Source organism: Panthera pardus, unplaced genomic scaffold, assembly GCF_024362965.1.
Source record: "Panthera pardus isolate Hobbes unplaced genomic scaffold, ASM2436296v1 HiC_scaffold_3, whole genome shotgun sequence".
Classification (NCBI taxonomy): Eukaryota; Metazoa; Chordata; class Mammalia; order Carnivora; family Felidae; genus Panthera; species Panthera pardus.
In genome coordinates, this window is record NW_026526876.1 from 52,099,173 (window position 1) to 52,108,369 (window position 9,197).

Consider the following 9,197-nt stretch of genomic DNA (forward strand, 5'->3'; position numbering starts at 1 on the left):
ACCCTGTCACTGCAAGAGAAGACAGCTGTGTGGCTGATGAGCCCTGGCCTCCCCACAAAAGGCCGGCCTTGTTGCTCACACACTCCATGATATTAGACAGGACATGTTCTTGTGTCTGAGAAACGAAGGGGTTGTTGTTGCGAACACTGAGGTGCTGGGTTTTCTGAGGCATTTGTTAACCCTCGCTGTTTCCTTATATTGCCTATATCCTTCCCTCTCTATGTATCTCTCAGGCTGATGCCCATTGATGACCTAGCGGGGGCCTCACTTTCACAGAGGAGGGGAACAGATTTGGCCAAGGTCATCCTGTTGGAAAGTTCGAGAAGCTGGCCATTTGTGGTCTCTGGAGCCAGCTTGCCGGCACTGAGCTTGTTCTCCTTTCTCCACCTTTGGGACCTCAAACGTTGGTGAGGATGTTTTCGGTGTGTTTTGATTTTCGTGCCGGGAAAGCCCGGCTGCTGTTGCAGGTGGCCGAGGAGTCTTGGTTCACACGGCTGCCACACCGGATAACTGTGAGGACACCGTGGACTCTGCAGTCTTTGTGAATGGCGCCCCCTGGAGCTGAGTGGTAGAGGGTTATCGGGAGGGAATCAGATGCTGAGCCTTCCCTATCTTGCCTTCCATACAAGACGCTGGGAATTTCCTTGGCGGTTTGAATGGAGGGGAAGATACTGCTCAGTTCTGCGTGGAGCCAGAGATCAAGGCCTTTCAGAAAATGCAGCTTCTCCATTCCTTCCCCAAGTGGATGACCCCCTTTCTCCTACCCAGACCTGACAAACAGAAAGCCGGGGTGGAAAACCCCTTGTGTCAGTCCGTGATCAGGCTGTCCCACACAACTCTGGAGGTGTCTCCTTACATCCTGCACCCTGGTCGCTCACCCACCTGACCTAGGTCCCTGCCCTGTGATATTTCAGTCACGTGTTTGGGTGTCAGCTCTGTGTTAGGTTTTGGGGTACAAACATCAGTAAGGCACGGTCCTACCTAAAAGAACTTTGTAGATAGTTGGAGAGGCCAACAGGAAACCCAGTGATTCGGTTGGCCATGAGATGGCTTTGGTGGGGACATGGAAAGTCCAGGGGGGGCAACACGAGAGGTACCTGATCTACCTGGGGAGACAGGTAAGCCTTTCTTGAGACGAGGGCTCTGCAGCTGAGACTTAAAAGCTAAAGAAGAGTTTGAAGGAGGAGAGGGAGGAGGGAGAGAGGGAAGGAGGGATATTCCAGGCAATGAGAATAGCACAGACAAAGACCAGGAGACAAGGGACAGCTGAGGGTTTGCAAAACCACACATTGCATAGTATGACTGAGATGAAAATTACAGGGGCTGGGTGCTGGGGGTGGGAGGCGGTGGGCAGGGAGGGGAAGTGGCCAGAGAGCCAATGCAAGACGCAGCCTGTATTCCATGCAGAGTGGTAAGAATTTCTATCCTGGAAGCCGGGGGGACCTGACGAAGAATTTTGAGCAGGAAAGTGACATGATCAGAATTGCATTTTAGAAATATCACACTCTGGTGGAAACGTGGAGAGTCGACTAAAGGGAGGTGAGAACAAGGACTGAATGAGCAGCCAGGAGGCGATCGTAGAGTTCAGGTGAGGGATGCAGAGAGTCCCGAGGTGGAAAGGAGCCCTGATGGGCCATCTTAACCCCCTTACCTTGCCCCTGGGCAGGGAGATTGCTTCCTGCCCTCCCCTGATGGACAGCGGGTGGTGGTGGTGGGGGTAGCCTGAGCTTCTCCAGGAGTCTGGGGTCCTGACCTCTGGGGCACTTCTGCCCCGTGGCCCGGAACCTCTCGCAGAACTGGGGTCCCCTGAGCTGGAAGCAGACAGCTCCTTTCAGCCTGGATTGAGGTGGAGGAGGGTGCTTTGCCCACAGGAGCGAGATCTCAGAGGTTGCCCCGGGAAACCCTTCTCCCAGCCCTGAGCTCCTGCCTGTACAGGTGAGGGGCATCTTAAGTGCTAGGGAGCTGGCCCCCTTCCTGCTGGTTCCAGAGCCCCTTCCCCACGTTTCTATGGCAATCCCATCACTTTGCTTTCCTTATTCCTGCTTCTCAGATCGTCTCCCAGCACCTCCAGGGGTGCTAAGGAAGGGAGCTAATTACCTTACTATAAATACCAGCCAGGATGAGCTCCTAGGGCTCCAGACCTGGCTTCTGTTTCTCGGTGTCTCTGTGGTGGGCTGGGCAGTAGTGAGTAGGTGGCGTCTACACAGCAGTGCACCCATGTGTCTGTTCACCTTCTCTCTGCTCGGCTCAGCTGTGCTGGCCTCCTCCCCCCTCCCCCCCGCCGCCCCTTCCCTGCTGCAAGCTGCATGGCAGAGTGGGCAGAGGTAGACAGCAGCCTCACAGATGCCCAGGCACAGTGTTAGGCTCTGGGAATTTGGGGATGAATCAGAGCCTGGTTTTGCTTTCAAGGAACTCCCTGTCAAGAGGAGAAGCTAGGTCTCAACAAGCAGTTCCCGTGGGAACAGGGAGGAGCCATAGGTCTGCCTGCAATAGGAGTGGAGGGCTTCACGGAGGAGGTGGCCGGTGTAGCTGAGCCCTGAAAGAATTGGTGGGGTGGAGAGGGCCAGGAGGCATTCTAGACACAGGGCGTGGGGCAGCAGAAACAGACTTACGGATGTGGCAGGGAGTAGAGCTGGCCCCCCTGGGCCCCTGGCTCAGGACTTCCTGGAGGAAGGAGGGATTTGGATCCCAAAGTTCAGCTGGGCCCTGGCTCTGAGAATCCTTGAGCGCAGTGTGCTGGGGTCTCTGGCAGCCACGGAAGGCTTTTCTGCAGCCCCGTGGCCTGGTCAGATGCTTAGGAAGATCACTCCAGAAAGAGGTTGGGGCGCCCTCCCTCCGGTCACTTGGCTTCATTATCTCAAAGAGGCATGTTTCCGGGGCCTGTGCTCAGAAGGGGGTGATGGCAGTGGGCAAGGAATTACAATGAGGACACAATTAACATCTCACCAACGGAGCAGAAATGCAAACACCTCACTGGAGGAGTGGAATTATGTGCAAGGGGGAGGGAGAAAAAAAAAAAACCCTTCCCCTAATAGCTACCCGACTTTCATTAGTTCTGACAGTGAAGGCTGCATTGCTGTGTGGTCCATGGCAACCGTCTCCAGGAAGAGCTGTGCCAGGAGGAGCGCGGGTTCGGCAGACTTTCAATCAGTCCGAAAGCTTAGCCAGACAAAACGTCTCAGTTGCTGGCTTCACAGCCTCTGCGGGCGCCTCAGGGAGAGGGTATGACGTGGGCAAGCGTCCCCCCGGTAAAGCTGGTGACTTGAGCGCAGGGAGCGTGAGCAAAAAGCTGCCTCCCTCCCGGGGCTGGATCGTGGGGCAGGTGCCAGGGACCCAGGTGCCTGAACTGTGCCTTCAGGGCCTGCGGTTGCAGGAGAGCAAAGAGAGAAGGAAAGCAAAGCGACAAACAGGGGACTCCTGGGCTTCTGCCCTGTACCCCCCAGAGAATCACCCCGCTATGTGTCTAGTGCGCGTGCCTCAGATAACACGGGTGGAGACGAGCCAGGCTCTGGAGCCAGAGGGCCTGGACCGGAGTCCCAGGCACTCCCTTACTAGCTGTGTGACCCCGGGCAGCTTCCAGCATGTCTCCGGGGGTCGGCTCCTTATGCAACCCGGGTGTCATCAGGAGGATAGATGAGTCAGCCCATGGAAAATACCCGCCTGCAGAACTGGCTCCTGGTAGGTGCTGAGCTCATGCGCCTAGTCCCTTTCCTGCTTGGGGTACAGCGGGGTACATGGGAGATACACGCAGTGCCCATTCTAGATCCCAGGCCCCCACCACCTGCAGAAGAGCCGCTGCTCTGTCCAGTGTCTCCTTCTCCAGCCCTCCTCTTGTGCCCTCCCTGCTCCTCCTCCCTCCCTCTCTGGCTCTGTGGGCCACGATGGTGAAAGTATGGGGAAGGGGCAAGTGCCTCGTTCTGGCACTCTGGAAGTTCTAAGGAAGAGCTGGCTGGCCTTGGTGCCCTTTGGGTGCTGGCCCTGCTCCAGACAAAGCACACACAACACAGGAAGACAGCTTATAAAGTCAGTGCCCCCAGTGCTCGTCTCCACTACCACCAACACCCCTCCAGGGCCCGCCGTGGTCAGAAGCACTGCTCCAGGCACAGGCAATGGACAGACAAGGATCTCTGCTCTCCAGGGGTTTCCCTGCCCCAGAGAGAGACTGGCTGTAAGCAGCGCTTGCCATGAAGGGTCCACACGAAGTTAGAAATGATGGGAGGCAAGGGGAACCAGGGGCGCTGGGAGGCTGAATGGGGAGCATGTAGGATGAGAGGTGATTTCAAATCAGGGACGTGGTCAACCTCAGGGGAAGGCAGTATGTGAGCAAAGATTTGAGAGAGGGAAGGATGTCTGGAGGAAAAGAATGCTGGGCAAAGGGAACAGCCAGTGCAAAGGCTCTGAGGAGGGTGTGAGGCTGGCATGTTCGAGGAATGGCAAGAAGGCCCGTGTGGCCGAGAGGAGCACGGGGGAGAGTAGCAGGAAGTGTCACACGGTAACAGAGGCTAGAGTGAGTGGACTCCTGTGACTTCTCTGCATCCTGCCTGGAGTACTGTCAGGGCTCGGGAGGGGCTCCTGGTGGTCCGCTCTCCACTGTCCCCCCCCCCACTCCCTCGCCAATCAATTAGAACAACTAGTTTTGTTTTGCTTTATTTTTGTTTTTGTTTTTGTTTTTTTACTATCCTATGTATTGGAGTTCAGTGTATGATGTTATTTAAATAAAGACATTTGCAGGGTGCTTGGCTGGGTCAGTGGGTTAAGCATCCAACTCTTGATTTCGGCTCAGGTCATGGTCTCGCAGGTTCGTGAGTTAGAGCCCCGTGTTGGGCTCTGTGCTGACGGTGTGGAGCCTGCTTGGGATCTTCTCTCTCCTTCTCTCTCTCTCTCAAAAATAAAAAATAAACATTAAAAAAAGACATTTGCCAAAGCATTTGAAATCAACTGCTGAAGTCTTATACCAGTGGGGAAACGGGGCCTCAGAGAAGGCAAGTGACATGCTCAAGGCCACACAGCCAATTCCGCAGAAGAAATGGAACTCAGCAGTAGGGCACCTGGAGAGGGCACTCTCTATTATTTCTGTTATCCGTGTCTGAGCTCTGGGAGGGCTCGAGAGGTGGCCGGGGCCTAAGGCACACAGTCTCCTCAGGGCCAAGGCCGCTGGATCCCCAGATGCCCACACCACACAGCTCACTCGGCCTGTTCGACTTTGCCCTGTCGCACATACACTCGGTCCTTCCTGGTGCAGCTTCTACCTCCTTTATAAAGCCAACCCCTGCTTACTGGAGCCAGCAATGCCTCCTCTGTGAACCTTTACAGTGGCTCTGAAACAAGTCACGTGGCCTTCCTAAGCCAGTGTTTCTGGCTCTGAAAGTGCTGAGGCAAGTTGCCTACTCATAAGGCTTAGGCTGGGATGGCGTTTAATAATATATATATATATATATATATATATATATATATATATATATATAGTACTCTAGGATATGGCCTGGCACAGAAGAGGTGGTCAGCGAATGTTTATTAAGTAAATAAATCATGACAGGCTTTAGAGAAGTACTCTTCCATGGACCTCCTAGCCCCCTCTGTAACAAGAAGACACTAGAACAAAGTGGTCAATAGCACAAGCTTTGAAATACGGAAGACCCAGGCTCAAATAAAGTTCCTTAACATATCAGAGCCTCAGCGTTTGCATCTTTCAAATGACAACAATAATGCTATCTTGGTATTAGACGGATTGCACTTCATCCAATGTTCAGTAGCACATGCTTAGACCCCTGAGATGGGGGCCTCCTGGGGGTACAGAGATCCTAGGCCTTGTGATTCTTCGCCTTGTGTATCACAGTCACCTGGGGGGCTTGTGAAAACCCGGATTGCTTGTTCCCGCCCCCCTCCCCCCTAGAATTTCTGGTTCAGTGGGTCCGAGGACAGAGCCTGAGACATTGCATTTCTAACAAGTTCCCAGGTGATGCGGTGCTGCCCGGGGTGAGATCACACTCCAGTGCCAGTGTCTTAGACGAGTTGGTTGTTGTGGGAAGAGAAGGACCTGGAGTCCATATATAGGCTTGACGTGCAGACAGTCCAGATGGAGAGGTGCAGACCCAGGAGGAGGTGCGCTCCAGGACGCGGGTCAGCTGACTTCCACACCTGGGTGACCAGCTGTTCTCCCTCGAGCTCCATCACATGCACTGAGATCCACAGTCCCGTGAGGAAGCAGCCAGCCGAGAACTTCCTCTCCTTCTGTCCCACTCTTCCAACTGGGTACCTCCTGGCCTCTGGATGTACTGAAATGGAGTGAATTCGGAAATGTTAAAGGAGGTAAGCAAGAAGACAGAAAACAAATAGAGATGAAGCCAAAATCAGCGTTTCTAGGTTTGGAACCCTTCCAGAGACAGCTGTCATTTGTGGGAGCATCATGGGTGCCCAAATACTTTAAAATGATTCCATGAAAATGAAGGGATTCTCTCTCTATTCCTCAACAAAATCCAGAGACTTCAGTGGGGCATTCAGACGTTGTATGGCTTGGACCCCTACCTGTCCCAGCCAACCGTTAAATACCTAGCTCTCCCTACTCCCCGAATTTTCTTTCTATATTTTTGCTCTCTTGATTCCTTCCAGCCAAATTGTCCTCCCTCTGCGAAGGCCCTCACAAAATCCATCTGTCTAAATCAGGCATTGGCAAACTACAGCCTGCAGGCCAAACGCAGCCCTTTGTCTGTTTTTGTAAATAAAGTTTTATTGGAACAGAGACATGCCCATTCATTTCTGTACCTTCTACGTCTGGTTTTGTGCTGCAGTGACACCGCTGAGTAGTTACAACAGAGACTCCTGGGTATGCAAAGTCTAAACTACGTGCTGCCTGGCTCTTTACAGAAAGAGGTTGTTGAGCCCTGTCCAAATGCAATGTCGTTTTCTCAGTGAAACCTGACTGGATGCCACCAACTTTGCTCTGTGATCATACTTCTTGTCACAAGGGTTTTCCGTGTATTTTTTTTTCTTGTTGAATCCGTATGTCTACACTGCAATCTCTATGAGATCCCAAAAGTTAGTGCCAGGGCCCACAAAGTTATATTAAAAGACATTCCTTAAAGGCACTCATAAAGTCTCCAAAGTATGGAGCACTTTACACGTCCAAGAGTAGAAAAAGGGTCAAATGAACTATGGCGTAACCATATGATGTATTCCTGTGTAGCAAATAAAATAAGTTTCTCAAGGACACATAATGGCCAGAGAGAAATTGTCCATCACACGAACTAAAATTTCTACAAAAGATTCAACAGTATATACAATACAATCTTACTTTGTAAGTAAGTAAATAAATAAATAAATAAATACATAGACAAATTAATTAAGAAGACTAGAAAGAAATATACAAAATTTTTATTCCTCTCTGGGTAGAAGGTTATGGGTGACTTTCATTTTGTTATTTTATTAGTTTATATATTTTTCATATTAGGGATTATATTGCTCAGAACCGGAGGGAAAAGTACAAGTTATTAAAACACTAGCAGCTGGCTCTATCCTGGCTTCTCACCAAATTCTAACACTACAGCCTTAAAAATTCCTCTAGCCTCAGTTTCCTGATCTGTAAAATATGGGGACACATGGCTTTCTTCGCAGGGCTGTTTAACTGAATTTTGAAATAACCCAGCAATTTGCATAATGTCCTTCTCCTCCGCAGGCTGCTGTAGCAGCTGGGCCTTGGTGGTGAATGGGGGGTGTCTTGGGGCGCCCAGCAACTGAGTTGGCATCTTGAGATCAAAGCAGAGCTGTGATGCAGCGGGGTGGTGCTGAAGCCAGCTTCAAGTTCAGGTAAAGCACAGCCCTGCCCCAGGGTGACTAGCCTGAAAGGTGCCTCGCCCCCGAAGCCCCCAGCTGCTTTTGGCCCAGTGCACAGCGGCTCTTCTGTTTCATTTTCACCCTGAACTAGCGGTTCCAGCCATGCGGCCTGATGCCTGCCCTTCCACACCACCCTCCCTGTCCTGTTTTCTCACCGTCTCTCTTCGGTCTGTGCCTGCTGTCTTCTTTTTCTTTAAAGTCACACCTTTATCCTTCCACGGGAGTGTATTTTTTGTTTCTTCTTAGCCAGAATCTTTCTGCTCCTTTCTCTCTCCTGGACTTACTGAAAAAAATGTCTTTGCTTGAGACTATAAGCAATGATTTTCGACTCCTGTCTTCCTTCTCTTCCTTCTCCTCTTCATTTGTATGTTTACTTACATCCTTATTGTTATTTTCTCCCTGATTATCAAGGTTTAGTTAGGGGAGGCAAGAGTAGATGAAGGAGATCAGTGTAGAGGCTGGTAAACTGGTCTCGGGAGGTGCCAGACCAGATGGAGAGACGTGGATGGGTTGGGATAGAAAGAATGGTGCCCGTGGGAGTAGTATATGGGGAAGATGAGGCCCATACGGGAGCTGTGACGTGCACTAAGGTCATGCGTCAATCAAGTGATGGATCGCGGAGTGTAGGTCCATTTTCTTATAGTTCCTGGGTGTATCCCAATACCTGGGTATATCACTTGTCTACCACCCGCCTCCCTACGCTCTGTGCTCTCCAGGGATGTAGAGATGCTGGCCTAATCCCAGGCTACCACCCCAGATGGTGCATCGAATAATTTATGCGCAAATGAAAAGCCAAGAGGATACCAACTGACTTCTGGATTTCTGAGAAGTGTACCACACCTGCCTTTGGCTTCAGAACTTAAGAGTTTTGGGGAACCCGTTGAGGACTGGGCCACAGAATTGGAAAGGCTTGTTTGGGTCCGGGAGCAGTGCGGATAAAAGTCACTAATTATCATATCCATAGGTGTGGCAGGGCAGACTCAGCCTCTGTGGTGCTGTCCCCAAGCTTCGTAGGGAGTCACAGTCCCCAGCCCGGGTTGTATGCCTATAGAGCAAGGTAGGCATCATGGATTATTCAACAAACTAGCACAAGTGTAGACCAGCATTTGCTGAGCACAAACTGTTTTGGCTTGTGAACTGCTTGTGATTCCATGATGACCAGTGGTGTTGACCTCCGTCTTCTTTTGAATAAAGTGCTTAAGCTGGGGACTGTTTGCAAAGCGATTTCCGACTCTGGTCGGCAGCAGAGGTGGGGGGAGGTGGTCAGCAATCCCTTGTGGGAACAAGTATCCTCACCCTGATCCCTCTATGCCGTGCAGGACTCTGCAGGCCTATGGAATTCTCCTCTAGCTCTTTCTCCTTGGTAG